Below are 20776 nucleotides of genomic sequence, written 5' to 3' on the forward strand. Positions count from 1 at the left end.
TTATACGCGAGGGGGATAAAAGCAGGAATGCTAATGAGGGAAGAAGCAAAAAAATATAGAAAACTACCAGATAGCGTGACGAAGCTTTAAGAATTATTGCTTATTTGGCCATCTGCAAAGGGAGAGTTCCCTTACATCCTATACAGGATGTGCCAATTATAATGCAGCAATATTTAAAAATATGCAAATGCCATGATGCTGGACTGAACCAAGGTAATGTTGTTTGCCGTCGTTCGGAGATACTCAGATTATTTTGTGCATTCCGCCTAAATGCATAATTAGTCCTGATTAATTAACATCTCAGATGTTATTGGATTAAAAGTGTAAATCAGAAAATTGCAGAGCAGCATGAAAAACTCCCGATACAGCTTTCTGTTGCTCAATGCGTGCTACATCAAAGTGTTTTTCCGAGCGCAAAGGAAGCCCGCCCGCGAATATACGCAAAGTGCCTTCAGCGGCCAGTCATGCGGCAATTTTCTCACAACTCAGGCAGGTCTTTGCCTGACGCAGAAAACCAAACTAGGAGAGAGCATCACATAGTAAAATTGAAGACCAACAAATTTGGCTCAATACTAGTACTCTAGGACATGAGGCCGATTATGTCCCAACAACCTTCTTTTTCTCCGAACACCGTGCTCGGCGTGCCGTCCAATGAACAGCTGAAGGCGCAAAATACGCGACGTGCCGCGACCCCGCTTGAAGTACTGCGGAGATAAATGCTACGTAATTGCGATAGAGTACCGGTGTTGCGCCAAACATATCGGGGTGAAATCTGCGCAGAGCAGGTAGCCGATAACTGGAACAAGCGTGCTTTTCCTAAAGGCTACCGTGTAGCGAACTCTATTGGCCGAGTGCGCTGTTGAGACGTACTATGGTGAAGAGAATTTTCGAGGCATTTGGGAGACAAAATTCAATTTGAACGGTGCTTGGAGAGTCGGGTTGCGTAGCACGGCTGTTGCATTTCTTCTACGACGTTTTTTTTTCTGCAATTTTTTCACTGGTTGGAAGGACACGCTATGTGCGAAATATTTTTGTCACAGTGTCTATATTGTCCCGTCACAATACAGCACCACCTTTCCGCCTCAGCAAAACTTCCAATTTATGGTGACTGCAAACAGCGCTTACACCTATTTATAATTTGTTCTAGAAGAAATAACAAAGTTTTGCACGAGAAATAGGTACCAAACTGCATCCACCTTGAAATGCCATGTCTCTGGCAATTTCGACCGCGAAAGAGTGGTCGCGCAGGGTATTAATGGCTATCTCACAAAACGCAGGAGAAAGGAGCGAGTGTTCTCGGGTGTAGGCACCGGACCATATGTTTGCCCAATGTTGCTACTGGTCATAATTTTGACAGACCCGCCCTCAAGCAGACGCTGGAAACATAAATTTGTGTGACGCTGACCCTGCTTTACTTAAACTGCACTTCTTATTTATGTTGCTTTCTAGACTTTTACCAACTTCTTGCTCGTGTAGGCATTTAGTGATCGCATGGTTCACTCACTTTCCATGATGTGAAAGTTCTCTATTGTGTGCTTGTAGCTTAAAAAAATCACAGCATATCCACGGGGTGAATGATGATGAGTGGGCGAAGCTCCGGAGGGAATCATCGGATCTCCCGCTTAAGGGGACGCTAGCACAAACGTGTTAGAAACGTGCAGTACTCTCTAGTAAGGGGGAGCGGCCACAGCGTCTTACGCAGCCATTTACACATGCCGGAACGTGCACCGCGTTTGCCGATGCCATCACATGACTGCTGAGAGAGTATCCCCCCCCGTATTCATAAACGCTCCTCGACTTGAACTAGACTTGCCACCGCTTTGGGCAGCGCGTTCGAAACGCGTTGAAGGTAAGGCGGAGAGGCCACAGCGTCTTACACCAGCTTCTTACACGGGCCGTAACGCGCTAGCACAAACGCGTTAGAAACGCGCTAGAAACGCTCCCTTTCGTTAATGTTGGGTATTTATTGCCATCGTGGTGCGTGTGTCCATGTCCGCTTCGTGGCGTAGTGGGCTAACGCCGCGCGCTCGGAAGCGAGGGGTCCCTGGTTCGATTCCGCGCTACGGACACAACTTCAGATTTTTTTTTCTCATTTTTCTCAGACTGGTTACACACTACTACTACGACGACGGGGACGAACGGGTGCCGCTATAAGGAGCTTCGCCCCTAAAATTAGGCATGCGAAGATCGTTATTTGGCGAGTAATTTTGAAGCGCATGTGAGTACAAAGGGCCACGTAAAACCGTACCATGATCATGGTAGCCGTCCAATCATAATTATAGCCATCGCCGGTACCCAGCCTCAGCTAAGGCACTGGGCAAAACAACGAACGCGTCCTGCTTCACTTATACGCTAACACACTGCTGTGCCCGGAAGTAATGAAACATTTGATCCTACGATCAGTGGCAGGTGCCAACACTGTGGAGAGGCTGCTTACACCTATCACTTGGTGTGGGCGTGCCAGCAAAATTCAGCTCTCACCCCTCACCCCAACCCTACCCGAGAGGACTGGGAGGCGGCCCTGCTGGGTTACTCAGACCTTCAGGCCCAGAAGGCCTTGGTCAAGAGGGCCAAGCTGGCGGCTTCAACGAATGGGGTCCCGGACTAGGGACTCCACCTAGTATGTAGGGCTCCTGCGTGAGTCCACACCTCTCTTTCTTGATTAATAAATGCTTTCCAACACCACCACCCCCACCACCATCAAAAGAGTTACCCTGTGTGGCCATCATGGTGCCGCAACCTCATCTGTAAAACATTGTCTCTATCGCTCTGAGTAACCTCTGTGCTGCTATTGGGCGCACGTTATATCGCCAATGAGTGAAAGAAATGGGGAATAAGAGTCCCAAAATTGACACGTCTAGGTATCTCAGCATTTGCTTGCGTTTAATGACTTTCACTTTGAATGCTTTACATTTTCGTGTTTTATATATAAACTTCGCTACCTTTATCCACATTTGTTGATACTTTTTCTAAAGCTAAGTACTCCTGAGCGAAAAGTGCTGAGGCAATTAAATCGCACGCCTTCCTCAGCCGGGTCCCTGTCTTACTCAGCTTCCAAAGGAGGACAATTTCGGCTGAGGCGGCCATAAAAAGAAAGGAACATGGCTGTGCGTGTTCTCGCAAATCTTCCTTTTCGCTATCATGTCCACCTTCGTGGACACTATTTAGGGCTTTTCACTCTTTGCGGACCGCCCGGCACCTCTCTTCTTGACCGTGGCTGACGCCTGCTTTCATAGTGCTGCTGCTCATGCATTGTTGCCAAATAGCTCACACTCGATGATGATGCTGATAATTTATGGCATCCCAATTTCAACAGTGCGGTAACAAACAGTCACCTAGCCTGCTTGATTTATTCAGGTGCACGTGCAATAACTGTTTACTATCTAGCATTTTTGTGTACATCTTCTTTATCTTTTTTTTAATTCAATATCTACCTTGTACCGCTACCTCTGACTGTAAGAGACCCGGTCGTGTCAATTTCTTCTCTTCTTTTTTTCCACCAATACTCTAAACATATCTTGCTTATCTCGACTGCTGACCGGTTGACGCTTCCGTTCATGTTAAACCCAAGCGCTCATGGAAGGTGTACGTTATCTACGGTTCTCACTGGCTGAATTCCTTCGTATTCCATTAGGATGTGCTGAGTGGTCTCCGAATTTTTGCTGCAGCATACACATGCCTCATCTAGTTCCTAATATTTGCTGTTTATCTCCTCAGGCAACCAGCTCCAGCCTTAAATAGCAGGGCATTGTGTTATCGTAAAGATTGGCCCTTCTAATTTCTTTCGTTTCATTCTTGTAAATCTCCGTGGTCCTCTTTGTTTCCATTCTTTGCGTACAATTAACTGTCTTTATTTCTATCACTTTCTTTCTGATGACTCCTAGTTACCAAGTACTTGGTTGTCAACTTCCTTCACCTCTTCTTTCATTCTGTGTCCTCATTCTGTGTCCACGCTTTTCAAGTACAGATACTTGTGCACCTTAGCCGTCCATTTATTTTCACCCATGTCCCTGAGTCTTTCTTGAAAACTAATTTTGCTCAGTGCTTCTCTGACTTCAAAAGAGGCCCTGCCCATGTCACCCTGCCCTGCCTCATTTCTGGTTTTACCTTAGGCTCCCAAAGCCAACCGGCCTAGCGAACTTTCGTTAACTTCCGACCCCCGACTAGATATACGATTTTGAGCATAGAATGGCATTTGCGAACGTTATCGCTGGCACTATTACCCCTTTCCAAATTCCACGCACCACCTCATACTTATTATAGCCCCACAGTGCTCTGTGTTTCATTATTGGTTCCCCTTTATTTTCAGATTATCTTGGCAGTTGCTTAAGCATGTCTTTCCTTCGTTTATGTATACGCCGAGGTATATATATTGCTTGACTATAGGTATGACTTGCTGTTGAATTGACACCCCGTAATTTCTCGTCTCTTCATTAATGATCATAATTCCCGATTTCTCTGTCCTAAACTTGAAGCGTAGATTTGTCGCTGTGCTGCCACCTATAATCGCAAGTGCCCGTAAATCTCTTGCATTATCCGCTGTTAGCACTGTCGTCCGCATACATCAGTCCAGGAACCTTCTGTTGCCCCATCTGTCCATTACGCATGTAGGATAAGTAAAACCCTTACTCAGCTGCGGTACGGCATCGCCATCTCGGAGTGATGGATCACACTACTTCGCCCGCAGCAGTGGAAGGTAGAGGGGTGAAGCCGGCTTGCGCATGAGGGTCGTTGGCCTAAGGTGGAGAGGGCGATGGGACCGCGACGCAGAGTACCGCGATGAGACGGAGAGAGGGCACCGGAGGACATGGCTTCACATTCTGTACGCGCAGCGCCGCCTGGCAACCGCATGGATGGTCGCATCTGTGCCCCTAAGGCGAGGTAGGGTGCCCCGAACAAATGGTGCAGAAAGCGAGCTTGCCTCTTTCAACTGCTATAACGCTGCTTGCGTTCAAAGGTGCATTGCATTAAACACAGACACTTACTTAAGCACTCCTTATACCTTTACGGGAACTTTCACTCTATATAGGTTCCAACAGGGTACGTTGGATCTGCTGCATTTTTTAAGACAAATTCGCCTTGACCAGAGAAAACCTCGAGGGCACTTAAATCGCCCGTATTAACCTGTATCATGGTTTACCCTTCTCCCAAAGAAGTGCGCTATATGTCGGATGCGGCAACCATTAAAAAAATATGGTTGCGAGCAGCTCACGAGATGTTTTTGCAACTTGTGTCCACATTTGCGGACACAGCTGTTTTGACTTGAATATGCTTTTTATATCACCAATCACCAGCAATAAATAAACTTTTCAAGACAGTTAGCCATTTGTTTGCTTACATTTATTTCGGTAGTGATGAAGATATTAGTCTACAGTTCTACTGTCTTATGTCTCTCGGTATGCCAAAATTAGACCTAGAAGAGAAATGGTTGGCATTAAAAAAAATTCGTTGGCCTTTCCACTCCATGAAGCTGCATTCGCTTATCACCATAACAACAAATGGAGGGCATACGTACCCGTTCACAGTGCTGAACGCAGGTAGTTTTTCCTTGATTAGAGATTCTTTACGCCTACACAAACTCCAATTTCACCAAGGTCTTCTCCACTAGCGTAATTTTCATTCAACACTACCAAGGCGTTGTGTCGCTGTTCGTCACTTGTCCCTTATCACACCGATGAGGAATAAGTTGCTGTCGAACCACAAACGCATGCGTTCGGTGTCTCGAGTTCGCTCGGCGGCGTGGTTAGCAGCATCCGCCCGCCATTGCCGCTGGCGATTCTTCAAAATTAAATTGCTTCAAAATTGAATCTGTTTGGCGTGTAAGACAATGAATTGCTCATACCCCCTTAAGCAATGGCTTATACTCCCGTAAACGTGGCCTCCCCATTAGAACAACAGAAGAGAAGTGGAATTCTACGCCGGAATGATAAGCGGCAACGGAGCCACCTGTGGAAGAAGACGACGACGAGGAGCGCGGGAGCAGTGGTACCACTGCGTTCGCGCATTGTGCCGAAGGGCGCCAACGGGCCAGCTGTGGAACAAGAGGATGCTCGAGCCATTACTGATGATAATAGTTTCTGCGAACAGACAAAGGCGTTCAGGCTAGACAGAAACAAGCTTCGCTTGTAAAACGTGCTGAAGAACGCATTTGGAGCCTATCGTTCGCTCAAAAGGTCCAGAACATAATATAGGGGCCAATAAACAAACATTACACACCTATCATAAGTAGTACTGTTTAGTTTCTCCGTCACTGCTTGGTACAGGGAATGCGGGAATAGGGCTCACCACGCCCTATTCTCTAGCTTTTTGATTCGCTGCAGTTAGAAGGCCCATGCCGTGGCTAAATGTATGGGCCGCACCAGCGGAAATTCGTCGGTGGTATGAAAGAACACTCTGTGATGCACCTAGTTTAACATATGGTGAGCTGAACGAACCTGAAGCATTGGTAACATTCAAAATGCCTCCTTTAGACTGACCGACCGTACACGGAAATTTTTTGTGCGTCCCCGGTATTTATAGCATATCTGTTTGATAAACATTATCACTCCTTTTTTTACTTCAGTGTGTTTGTTTCTATTTTCTTGCAGTTTTCATTTAGCCACCGGGAGGTATTGTGGCGGTGAGGTGAGCCATCTTGAATTTGTTTCGCAAACGCACACGCACACACACACACACAAAAAAAAAACAAGTTGCACTGGCGTGGCGAACAACTGCAAAGTGCAACTTCCTGCACTTCAACAAACACGATACTTTGTTAATTCAATTAGGGCGCCTCACGCGCAGTCACTGCGCAAATACAAATACAATATAGTTTCGAAAACCCATGATATAACAGTCGACATAGAGCTAGAGCAATTTAGCTAACCGTATATAATATTTTACAATAGAGCCGAACTTGGAGTTTCTCTACGTTCTGTTCTAGGAAACCTTTATTGCATAAGAAAACAAAACGAATGTGGAACCGAATGCATGCATTAACAACATAAATATGTGAGGTTTCATGTCCCAAACCAACACACTGTCTTTAAAATAAAAGCTGTTGAGGGGAGGAGGGGGGAGAGGTAGATCCCTGATTGATTTCGATCACCCACAATTATTTACGTCGCGCATAAAACTCTGTATCGAGCGTCATTGCACACCCCCGTAAATTGGAATGCCGCTGCAAGGAAAGAGAGAGAGAAACTTTAATGAATAAAATGAAATTTGAGGTCCCGTGGTTGGGGCCCCTAGTCAAGGGCTCCACTGGCAGGAGCGGTTCGCTGGGCTTGGTCCAGGAGAGCCAGTTGGCTGTCCTGGTCCTCGTCCGCTACCCGCGCCTCCGACTGCCTGTTAAAATCTCGTGTTTTTAGTACTGTGGAGTTTATATGTTTCGGTCTGTTTGGGCATATCCACGTGATGTGCGGTAACGTTGGCGTGTCCCCGCACCACGGGCATTCGTCAGTGTATCGTGCTTGGTGAATACGGCTTAGTGTATGTAGGTTTGGGTATGTGTGTATTTGAAGTCGGCGCCAATTCCTCGCGTGAAACGTTACAACCAAAGAGTCATGGCGACGCATTTTGTGAATGCGCATAAATGCTTGTCTATAAGGCGAAGTATTCACACAAACTTCGTTGGTGGACGTCGTTAGGACGCAGTTGTCCTCAGAAACTACACGGCATATACAAATTATTTGTCACTGCAACTTAAGTTGTGGAAACATTTTGCTGCTTCAAAATGCTTCAAATGTTTTCTTAAGCCAAGAATAAGGTAGCGCATGCCGCAAAATGGGCGCCATGCGCTTAAGGAAATGAGACACACATTGTGCCTCTGTTGCTCCTTGTAATAGAGATGGGAAAAACGGCTCACTTCAGTGAGCGACTCGGAACGGCTCAGCTCACTGAAATGAACCGGTTCATTTGAACGGCTCACCTGTTCACTTGAATGTGTAACCTGTATTATGCATATTCTATAATTATTTGGCTTTGAAAAAGAACTATATGTGCAAAATTGAATAACGTGTTATGGGTATTTTTTCTATGTTTAGAGAATATTTTTAAATATTTTAAAAGCATGAATGTTTAGTTGTAATGAAACTTTCTTTTTTGATATTGGGGATAAAATGCTTATGATACTGTAACAGGTAGAATGCGGCGTACTTTTTAAACAAGGACATATGTAACTTCATCGTCATTACCGGAGCTTTTCTGTTTTTGTGGTATTTTAATATCAACTTTGATCAAAATAAGAACACGAAATTCTTCTACATTATCTTTCAACTTTATTCATTTATTCACATACGCATGCTCACTATAATATGAGTGAGCTGTAGCGCCATGCAAAGTGACTGGCGCGATAATTTCTTGAAGTGCAATCCTAAAATCATACGATAGATCCACAAAACTGCCCCATGTCGGGCTCAGCAGACTGCTGTGCAGAGATCAATACAAGCCGCTGCTCACCGTCGACGCCGGGCAGACAGTTGAGATGGTTCTCGTCAAAATCGACGCGAAGACACTTTGCCGCGAAGACCCTGTTGTGTGTGGTGCCGAAATTGGAGCTACTCTTGCGCCACTCATCCAGCTTACGCTGTGACTGTGCCGCGTGTGCCGCGCAAGCCTATGACTTTTATTTTGTTAGGCACAGTAAACTTCAAACCTGCGCATCTTTTATTCTCACGCAAAGTAAGATCTGGGAACATAGAATGTGAATACTTGCTTCATTGGGTTACTTGGCGGCGTTGTTTCGCAAATGAATGTGCTATTTGGTATTTACAAAACATTCCTTTTTTTCAGTGTACCCTACACAGAAATCGAACTGCGACAGGATGTATACCGGATTGCAAGTGCGTGGCTAAAAATTTCAGGAGCACTATCAACATTGGAAGCGGTATATGTGTGAAAAAGCGAGGGTAAGTCATGCTGGTTTCTACGGTGAGCTGCATAAAAATAATAAATCGATGCAAAATGATCAAATGAACCTAAACCGATATATTCGGAATATTCGATGCCATCACTGAACTCACATGAAAATGCGGCCTAACAATATAGAACATAAAGCCTAATCTCGGTAAACGGAAATAGCTGAAGCGGCATTGTCGTTTAAACAGAACATCGTCATCGTTGGTTGGTTTTGCATTAAGGCAATGCAAAAAGAAATGTTATTTACACTTTTTGACATTTTTTTTTAAATTGAGGTAAACGAAACTAAAGATTATACCGAAAAATAAACTCAACGTCTGATTTCATCTACATTGCCATACCCAACAATGTTTGCACCTTTATTGCCTGTCTTTTTCGAGTCATCTCAGCAGTCCTCCACGTTTTCGTCAAGGCTGCTTTTGTTAGGGCAACCACGCTCTTGCATTCACAAGTGCGGCTATAGCGTGGTCGTGGCTGGCTGTGGATTTAATGTAACATCGGTGATCTGTGAGCTTGTTTAGATTTTCCAATTGCGGAACAAAAACGTTCCTGGGCACAATGCCATCCCGCTGGACATGACGATCAATTTTATCGATGATTTCGAGAGTAGTTGCGTCATTAAACGACTGTTTTTTCTATGTAAAATTTACCAGCTTTTTGTAGAAATGGTTTCTTTTCCCAGTTCTAGTCAGCGGCTGCATGCAAGTAGAAACCCTTAAGGAAGAGTTTTGTAATCGAATCTGCTAAAACTATCACGTGCTTGTAATAATCACGTATATGCATCTGCGAAAAATGTACTTTGGGTACTCTTAAGCTGAATCTCTCGGGTAATAGAACTCCTCATAAATGAATTCCAATTCACTGTTCCATTGAGGTTTAGTGTAATGAAAGTCTGCTGTAAAGGAAGATATATTTAATCAGGTATCTCATTTTAATAGTCTTTATCAGAATATTTTGACATATTACAAGCCATCTAAACAGTAGGCGGATATTTAGTTGCGTTTTCCATACTACTTCGTACAATTTTTTTTCACTACCACAGCGGTAATTCTTAGGTCTGTTAAAAGCTCCCGGAGGCCCCAAAATACGACATCGCTAGGCAAGGCGGAACTTGACGCGCTTCAGGCTGAAAGGGTCGTTACAACTTCATGTGCCCCTAGCAGGAAATGACTAGTGCAAATTTTCACTAGCCTTTATTTCACCTTACCACAAAGTCCTCACGTTACCTCGGCGGTCTTCTTGAGATTTCTTGTTGATACCGAGGAATGAAATCCAAGGTGGTAGCTACGTGGGGTTGTTGGTACGGCATTTTTTGCTTTTTATTAATGCAGGAAGAACGACCGGACCTGTGTGACCGGTGCTCCCGCCTGCATTACGACGAAGTAGACGAGGAATGAAGGCCTAGCCTGCGATCACATCAAATCAAATTGATTTATTTGTGCGTTTCGTAAATTATATCTCTAGATATGATGTATCTCTAGATATGATGTTTATCGAGTGTGGGGTTTGGGGTACAGATTTGGTCATAGAGGAAGAGGTTTCTTTGCAAATGCAAGTGTACTATTAAAGGGAGCTTCTTAGTATTTCCACAGTACTGAAATTGTCCCTGTGGATGTGTACCATACCTTAATACGTCCCTGTCATTAAAATTTATTGTTAAGTTCAATTCTTATCTACTTATTTCCCTTGTTTTCTGTCCAATACTTCCTTTCTGATACAATGATTATAAAGCAGTGCTGCTAAAAGTCGCGGCTATAAATTTCTCGCGTACAACTTTTGTACTTTACTCAAAAATATTGTACATTAGCTACAGTGCTAAGCGTTTCCAAGTAGGGCAACGTCAGTACCTTTCACAAGACATTTATTTTCCTTACCGGAAATATTTTCTGTTATGTTAGCCCATGTTCAGTACGGACATATATGCGCCTGTGTGTATTTATTACGAGAATATGTTTTAATTGCTGTTGTTTATCAGCAAAGCTGCATTGTCCAGCCTGAATAGTGCACTGAATATTACATTATGAATACAATGACAGGAAAACGCATCGAAGGGCAGCACAGTATGTGTAAAATGGTATGATTAAAAATTTGCAGATATAGAATGAAATCAACTGACGCAAGGCACTGCTAAGTGATGATTGAAAGAGGTAGTTGTCATGCACTCGAATGCAGCACAATGCTATGAAGTAAACCCTTATGTGTTTATCAGAAAGAAAGGTTCGCATCTGAAGAAACATTCGTCATTGTCCAGGATTGGTAACCGGTACCACCGCCTTTGCGCGGCGGTTGCTCTACCATTTGAAATAACTAGGAGAATATCAGATCGTAGCGCGAAGGTGAATTGATACACAACTCAAAACACACGAAAACTGAATATGGAAAATTAGTTCTGAGGAAACCCCGAGAGAATTGCCATCCACCCAAATGTAGCACGATGCTTCAAGTCTACCGATCTGGTGAGGAATTGACACCGGGCACGAATCTCGGATGAGGAAGAATGTTTCCTCAACTGTGAAGCTTTCTTTTAGTGATATCCGTGTGGGTGTTTTTTATAGCATGGAGTACATTCAGGTGAATTACAATTTTTTTCTTTGCTGACACTTAGTCCGCCCGACGGGATTCCGCAGGACTGATTTGCCGTATCTGATGACTGGTGAGACAGCTCTTCGTCCTATAGAGTGCTGGAATATAAACGCTGAGAACATTGATATTTGCTTCCTGTTGATATTTGCTTCCTGTTTGCTGGCTGTTCGAAAGTTTGAAATATTTTAACGGCATTTACTGTGTGGAGACATGAGTAGTGTCAGTACATGCCAACTAGTTAACTGGCCGAATTCTTCTGTAAGGACACTGAGAATGTGTCTGTAATTGCCTGCAAGAAAGATGATTTTGATAAATCGTAGAATGAGCCGGTAATCTCATTTGATTGATTGGTGAATCTGAGCTTGATCGCCACACCATAGTTTGTACGCCTACCTGCCAGACATTCAAGCGGCAGTTGTACGCGAATTGTGGTAAACGATAAATGACAGTGCCTACGCTGACGTCCTACAAGCGTTGCAAGCAGTGTCCTTGTATGCCCCACACTGCCCTACATAGTGAACGGCGCGGAAAGAAAGCACCAAGCCAAGACAGTGTTTTGAAGACAGTGCTTAGACGCCATATAGTTAAAGGATGCGAAGTGTAGGGATACGAAAAAAAATGGCGCTTTTAGTTTACTTAGCAAAAAAGAATATTTTACATGCTTTTTCGAAAACATGGCGCAGCAAATAATTTGGTGTGGTGTGGTGAAGTGTGAGCTGCGACCTTATGGATGCGAAAAATCTGAGCAGGTGCGATGACACAACCACAAAATAAACACTGAATGAATTTTATGCTAAGTAATAACGTGATGAATGTGTCATTGATACTTCTATCTTTTAGGTGTCGCTGGAGTAGAACTTTAAGAATTGTAGACGATGATTCGACACCATTTGACGCCGCGCCCATTTGGCACTTTTTTCTATATGCAAGATGCATGGGCGCCCACTTCATGTAGAATTGCTGTTTCGGCGGAAAAAAATCACTACCTTCGCAACTTAGTGGGGGCTTGCGCTGCTATGGATGAGGTAGCAGGTTCAATTGCAAGCCGTGGCCGCCACGTTTTGATACGGGCAAAGCGCAAAACTTTCTCATATATACTGCGCCTTGGGTGTACGGTCAACAATCCCAGGTGGTCAAAATTATTCCGGGATCACCCCCCTATGGCGTGCCTCATAAGTAGGTCGTGTTATTGGCCCGTAAAGCCCCAGAATTTATTTAATTTTTTTTCTGCCTAACATAAACTTTAGTTTATTGTGACGTTTCTTCGTATCTAGTTCTGTTCGTGCCCATATACTTCGTGCCAGATATACCGCAGCACCGAATTGTGAATTTCTCCGTGTTAGATGCGGGCTGCCTCTTCACACGCACTTTCCATGCCGTGCCCATAAATTCAACGTTATGAATGCATGTTGTTAAAAGAGACATGTGGTAGGCTTTCCTGCACCATGTTATAATAATTTACTCAGCACGGCCGCTTTGGAACGTTCAAGCAAAAGTATCAGCTCGCTTCCCTTCCGCAATGGCAACACAAGGCGAGCAGAGAATGTTTTTCTTTGCGTCTTACGACGCTGTAATTGCTGCACGGAATATTGAAATGATGATGAACCTGAAATAGGAAATAAGAAGGCAAAAGTAGCACCAGCATCCGGTATTGTTTATTTACTCTCTCCATCAGCGTTTGGTGCGTGTAATTGACAAAACACTCGCCATCGCGCCGAAGCTCGGCATTTTTGTTGGCTAAGGAAGATATACTGCATATGGCTCGGCTAAATGAATGTTCGGCATACAGGCAGAAATGTGTGGTTCGTACGCACATAACTATGAGATATGCATTTAGTTATGCATATACTCCATTTGTTTGCATTATTCTTGCCTTCATATAATGTAAACATTTAATTAGGTTTAATTATTTGCTATGTTAACTTTCTCTACTTTGTTGTCGTTGCTACGTTCGCAATACTGCGTTAATATACTACATATTTCATTACTCACGGGAGACGCTTTTGACAGTTTCATAACTGCGGGGCCTCCTTCTGTAGTAATAATGAATGAATAAATGAAAAATGATAGCTAAGACATATTGGCAATAGCGGTTCTTAATTAGTGTTAAGAAATCCTCGGTTTAAAATGGTTGAAGACTAGAAAGACGTGTTTTATTGCTGTGTATTTTGTCAACGTCTATGCTCAATAACAAGTGCTGTTTTGGCTGGATATGATTCTAAACCCTTTCCGTCCCAGTTCCGTCAACTCTCAGCACCCCCCAACCCCCCAGCACCCAGTATCCCTTGACAGGGGGCCCGAAACAATATTGTTTCAACTTACTCTCACTAATTTTATTCCGTGTTCTACTTTTCTCGCAGCTATCAATTCGGCAGTGGAGCCCAATGTGGCGGGGAGGTGAGAGATTCTAGTATTATTTCGCCGGTCCGAGTTAAGAGGTGCTGCGCTGTGGCCCACAACCAGCGCCTCACGGCTTGCTGCACGTCAATGAAAAGGGAACGTCACGTTGCCTGTTGAATTCTGGCACGTTAGAAGCTAATTATTGGGAAATGCAATGGATATAACATTGATAAACTATGATCACATCTATATATATATATATATAAGTATATAGTTCAATGTGTAGGAGCACGTAGAAGAAATAGCAGGAGTTTACTGACGTTTCGGCCTGTCTCCGGCTTTCATCAAGAGTGCGACTGCAAGTACACAGAGATGAATTTCTACATTTTGTACAATTCTACTGCACGTACAATGTGTACTGTATGTACGCGCAACATTTTAGTCCCCCTTATAACACCACTGTAGGTGCGCGCAAGTTTGTATTCACGGTTGTTTTCGTTGACTTTGACATGAGTCAATGCACGTGTTGTTATTCATGACGGTTGTTTAAGGACACTGTGTACGCGCAAGTTTGTATTCGCGTTTTGTTTTCTCTCTCTCACTTGTTTCTCTTTTTTTTGTATGGAGAAAAATGTACAAATTCAGCTCTCTGCGCTTGCAATCACACTCTTGATAAAGGCTGTACTCCGGCCGAAACGTCAGTAAAGTCCTGTTATTTTTCCTGTGTGTTGCTTTTCTCTGAACAATTTCTGTGCCAGATCCTGTGATTGTATGCTTCACTGGTGTTTGTATATGATTAAGCCCTCAGCCACTAATTATGACAGGGTGTTCTTAAATGTACAACGAAGTGAATACATATTGAGCTATATGAGCAAGTTATTTTCCCGGGACTATAAGAGAACCACTCTAAATGTGGCAAAAGGCATGCGGCTGTAAATAGAGAAGAAGGAATAGGGAAGGGACAAATGACTGCACCACCTTGAACATGCCGCCCTTGGTCACCGTGGCGGTATGGATTTTGGCAGCGTCTGTTCGGGTCCATATAGTTTTATCCGTAGCGATAACACTGCATTGTATCCTACAACGGCCATAGACAGAACTCACGATGTTTCAAGACGCTTTATTGAGCCACCATACCTCACGTACGAAAAAGATGTTTGAAGTCCATGAGTCGAAGTGCTAAATTCAAAAAATGTAATCTGATCCCCCAGTTTTCTTTTTTGATATCCCAACGATTACTACAAGAATGACAAAAAGAATACTTTTTAAAAATATTTTATCACATCAAACTGGTTTTGTGCTCAGCCCCTTTATTGTCCCTTTAAAGTCTCAAGATTTATGCATTTTTCGAGAAACGCCGCAAAAACATTGCAGAGAAGAAATTGAACCTGTATAATAAATATTTAGGTTATGTCAAGCTAGCAATCCTATTTGCAATACCAGTTACTTACATATAATGATCTCGATATCTTAAATTGTGCAAAGAACTGATATATGCGTTACAAGTAGAAGCGCTCTGTAATTACAAATATATGGCTTTCAGATGAAAGATACCACTGTATTTACATAAGTTTCACTAGAGTGATCTAGAATTGGCCATGTTCTAGTACACTCTAGTTTCACCAAATAACCGATTGTACTATTCGTGAAACAATCTAGTGAGCCACAAGTATGCATTTTTTCGCATTATTCTTCGTACTGGTTACTTGATTTTTAGTTAGCAGATGTTTAAGTTAAAAATAGAATGCATCTACTCGTAAAACCTGCTATTGCACCTCGTAAAGTACGTTTTGTAATAATATCCACATACTTACGTGAATTATTGCATCCTTTTTCATTAACACAGGGTTAAGCTTAAAATACGTTCTGTCCTTTCGTCAAATTATATTGTGTACCTCTTAAAATATGATTATTTTTCAGTATGCTCCGTACCTAATAGACTTATGATATTGTTTATGATTAGCAGATGTTTGCGTTCAAAACAAATTGCGTCTGCGTATGAAGACACCCTGACGGAAACGGTTATTAGGCGCGCGAAAAAAAAAGAAATATTACAAGAGCTTATCTGTTTTTTTTTTGTTCTCCAATCTAATGCAGCCTAAACATTTTAAAGAAAGCGAAACAGAAAAGCCATTCTGCACCAAGCATGAATGAAAAACATTATGTTTTAAGGTTTCACATCACCAAGTAACACAAGATCTAAACGAGATGCCCTACTAATAACAATAATAATTTTGATTAAATAGAGCTAAATAACGCGAACCTAAACCTGTGTACAATTTGCACTCATCATCAAATTGGAATGTGATCACCGGGAGACTAACTTCCATTTTCTTTTTGATCAATGTACGCTCGACAAACTTAGAAAACATGGTGCATCTGAGTGTGAATAAACATCCACGTTAGCTTGTAGGGTGACTTGTTACTACGAAATTTTAACAGCGAAGCTGTTTAAGCCAGCCGTAATTTGTGGTTCGAATCAAGAAACTGCCGCGCCGTAGCCATGGCTACCAAGAGGGCGGAGGAGGGTGGTGGAGGTGTTTATTATACACAAGGAAGAGACGCTTAATTCTGCAGCCCATAAGGGAGCACGGCGCAGCGTCGTAGGGGATAGGGGGAGTAGGAGGTAAAGAAAAAGAGAAGAGAGATAGTTCAGGGGGCTCGTCCGCACATGGGTAGGCCGCAGAGGCGGCAGGGACCGGCAAGGGCAGGTACGCTCAGCGGTATGCTGCTATCCCACTCGCCTCCACGAACTCCACCAGGCTGTGTAGTGCGGGGAAATGGTAGCGGGATGGGAACAACAGGTTGGTCAGTGAGTCAGCAGGAAGTCCCTGCAGTCTATAGGCTCGGGTGACCTTCGAACGTTCCTGTGCTAGGGCTGGACAGGCGCAGAGGAGGTGTTCGAGTGTCTCGGGGTCACCGCATCGTTGGCACGAGGGGGAGGCGCTGCGGCCTTTGGCATGAAGCCTGGCTGCTGTCCATATGCAGCCAGTCCGGAGTCGCAGCAGGGTGGCTCTGTCTCGCCTGGTGAGGCCAGACTCGGGGAGCAGCTTAGGTCCCTTGCCATTTGCCACCCTCGGGTCGGGGTGGATCGCCAGTAGAAGCTGCTTCAGTCGTGGCCTCGAGTAGTCTGAAGCCGCCACTGATCGAGTGAATGTGACTCCTGGGTGATGGGCAGCTTTAGCGCGGGTGTCCGCCTCCTCGTTACCAGCTATGCCCACATGGGAGGGCAGCCAGTGAAAGGAGACGGACACTCCGGAGGAGGCGAGCGCCGAGAACTTCGCGGTCAAGAGGGACCCCGTCAGTCCAGCTCGATGGCAGTTGGAAAGGGACTGCAGCGCCGGTTTGCTGTCGCATAGCACAGCAACCGGCCGTGCAGGAGGGTCCTCAGCCAGGAGGTCAGCCGCCAGGTGAAGCCCCGCCAGCTCCGCCGCTGTCGAACTCGCTGGGAACGGCAGACGGCATTGCCTGCTGATGGCTCTGGCAGGGATGACGCACGCCGCTGCTGCTGACCCATCCGGCATCACAGAACCGTCGGTGAACACCTGCAGCCGACCCTCCAGTTCCTGGAGTTTGCAGGATGCTGCCTGCTGCAGAGCGGTCACAGGTGACCCACGCTTTGTAGCCCCATCGAGGGAGAGGTGGACCTCCGGTGGCCGGTGGTGTGGTGGTGGTGAGGGAACCGCCACTGGTGGGTGAGTCACCATCTGCTCGTAGAGAAGGCAGAGCCATCCCATCCGTGACGATGGTAGGCTGCGAAGCCGTTCTAGGAGGGCCCTACCATCAGGTGTCCGGTGTAGCCGGTCCAGGTGTCCCAGCGCTCGCTGGAGCATTCGGAGAGAGAGAGGCCACTCGTTGGCCTCGGCGAGTGTTGCTGCTACTGGGGAATACTTGGGGAGCCCCAGAATGGCCCTCACGGCACCCCTGTGCAGTCCCTCCAGTTGGCATCTCCTGGCTGGAGACAGGTTCACCAATGGGAGGGCGTAGAGGAGAGCTGATGTTGCTGCGGCCTGGTTGAGCCGCAGAGCCCATTTTGTGGTGCATCCACGACCATGCTGCTGAAGCTTGCTGATAGCCCCCTGGACTCGGCGCACTTTGGTCATGGTCGCCTTGGCAGCTGGAAGCGGAGGAGGGTGGCGCGGCCATGTGCACATGGTCTCCTCCTCGCCAGCTTCCTCCCTTCCCGATCCCCGCCTCTCTTCTCTGCGCAGCGCGGAGCCAGGAGAAAAAAAAAAGACGAAAGCTTGCACTAGGCCGCGCAAAGCTCAAGACGCAGCGAAGCTGGCCAATTGATATAGAGCGGCTAGCCTCCAACGCGTTCGGCGTCAGCAAGCAACAGCCTTCTTGGCACTGTGCCCACCTTGGTTAGCCTGCCTGCGTTTGTGGCATGCCAGGAATGCTGTCGCTCGTAGGCGCCGACGCGTCCAGCGTCGTGAAAGTGAAGGTAGCTCCGAAAATGATCGCTCAAGAATACCTTCCTACATCCGTAGTTAAGATAAACCAAGTGAAGACCGAGCAGCATCCAAGTTAATATCTAGCAGTAGCAGCCAGTCAGACTTGAGGATCGACAGTTTCGCTGTGCCTGAGCTTTGCACGACTGAGTGCAAACTTGCCCAATTTTTTTTTGTGGTGCTATTAACACGTAATGATCATCGCCAAATTTTCAAAAACTATGCATATCCAACGCATATGTCGGAATCGATATGAAGAGAAGTTTTAGTCAAACAGGTAATGAAATGCTTTACAACTACTGGCAATGCATACTATTTTGCTTAACTTCATCCTTTGGAACGCGTAATGTCATGCAATGTTTACGTTTATCCGCTACATTGTTCCCAACTTTATTCCATGGCAAACTTTATGTTTAACACTGCACCGCTCACAAGGTATTCCGAAATGCAAACTGTAAATCGAGCCAAATTCGCATTGCGAGTTCTCCCTTACAAAAATTTTTGTAGAAAGTCTATATAAAGTGTATAGACATCTGTCTATGAAGTCAACAGACTTTTTGTAGACATTTCTTTAGACTAGTCTACAGACAGTCTATGGACTTATGGCCATACACTTTTTCTAGACTAGTCTACAAAATGTCTGAGTCTATAGACTGGCTATAGACTGTCTATAGATCAATAAAATTTTACTTTTGTAGACAAATGTTTGTAGAATGTCTATAGACAAAAGTCTATAGGCTTATATTGTTGTGTTTTTGTAGAAATAAGTCTATAAAATGTCTGTAGACAGATGGCTATGGACTATCTATAGACTATTCCTATAGACCAGTCTATAGACAATCTATGGACTTATGGCCATACACTTTTTCTAGACTAGTCTACAAAATGTCTGAGTCTATAGACTGACTATAGGCTGTCTATAGATCAATAAAATTTTACTTTTGTAGACACATGTCTGTAGAATGTCTTTAGACAAAAGTCTACAGGCTTATTTAGTTCTACTTTTGTAGACATAAGTCTATAAAATATCTACAAACATCTTTAGATTATCTCTAGACTATTCCTATAGACCAGTCTATAAACAGTCTATGGACTTATGGCCATACACTTTTTCTAGACTAGTCTACAAAATGTCTGATTCTATAGACTGACTATAGACGGTCTATAGATAAAAAATTCACTTTTGTAAATATCACATGAATATTGCTCCTGATCGAGTCAGCTGCACTCTCATATGTAGCATAAGCAAATACTTGAAGCAATACCACTAGTGCTGAATCATGCAGTGTGAAAATGAAAACAAGTGCACCGATATTGAATTAACTGGTTTTATTAAGCAATATAATATATTAATTTGTTAAAATGCATGTCTTATGCTTAAAGAAACTACAAATTTCGTTACTTCCCCTTGGCAAGCATGGTCGCCAGGCTGGCCTTGACTTTTGTATCCGAGGTTTTGAAGATGCTGCAGGTGTATGCTGCAAATAAGTAGATGCAATTAACAATGTGAGGCAAAAATAACAAATGTGTATTCTTTGTAAGTTCATTAAGCAGCTTCATATGTTTGATCAAGCCATTTAAGTAAATCCTTAATGTGGTTCTAATGACTAATGGCTGCTTCTAAATACAAATCAGTACCATTATACAATGTTTGATTCTATGGTACGATGAAAAATTAAACTGTAACAATTGCTGCTGGCACCCAACAGTATGTTACCTTTTATGACAAATTCATATGACACATTAATGTAGTTAATTATCCCAAATGACCTTATGTTAATTGCTGAAACAAGCTTAGTTACCCAGTTGGACTGTCTTTAGATTTTTTTTGGCTCGTAATTAAGTATGCCCGTGCAGAATGATATGCTCAGAAGAGTGACTTGAGTATTGACAGTATAGCAAGCCCACGATTGTAATTTCTTTTTCTTAATACACATTTAAATGGCTTTCTCATACTCTTCAATGATACATCATTGGCCATAACTTCAACAGAAGGCAGATGGATTGTGTTGATATGGACACTTAGTTTTTTAACGATAATGAGATCTCTTGGGCATGCATGCTGACACGGTTGCAAGTTAGGCATGCCACATGAGCACAATTAATACCATGTGAGCACTTCCTGTGTCATAGCATGACACACATGCACCTCCTGGGAAACAAAACTAAAAATATAGTTAGAATGAATGCTATTCTTTCTAGGGTTTCAAGGTTCAGGACGTTTAGTTAATAGCAAAAAAATTAGTAAGAAATGCCATGTCAGTGTGCTTCACTTTCATTCTCTCAATTTTTTTGTGAGGTGAAATGCTTCAAAAATATGAGGCAGACTTTCTGGAAACCTTGTATGACAAATAACAAAACAGTATACCTATATTGATATCACCAAGTTCCCTGATCTTTTTCCAAGTTTCCCTGGCTGTTTTAATGAAAATTCCCTGGCAGGCAGTTTAGGTGCAATAAAAAATATTATGGTTTAATGCTTGCTAAGTTACAGTCAGGCACTT

General features: G+C 43.9%; 1 long non-coding RNA gene across 1 annotated transcript; it reads left to right on the forward strand.

Moving 5' to 3' along the window:
* Positions 1-6585: 6585 nt before the first annotated feature.
* LOC125944470 (uncharacterized) lies at positions 6586-13878 on the forward strand. Its single transcript, XR_007466219.1, has 3 exons — positions 6586-6624; positions 8773-8888; positions 13842-13878. It is a non-coding gene; the product is annotated as an uncharacterized LOC125944470 (long non-coding RNA).
* Positions 13879-20776: the final 6898 nt, after the last annotated feature.

This window comes from Dermacentor silvarum, chromosome 3 (genome assembly GCF_013339745.2).
Source record: "Dermacentor silvarum isolate Dsil-2018 chromosome 3, BIME_Dsil_1.4, whole genome shotgun sequence".
Taxonomy (NCBI): Eukaryota; Metazoa; Arthropoda; class Arachnida; order Ixodida; family Ixodidae; genus Dermacentor; species Dermacentor silvarum.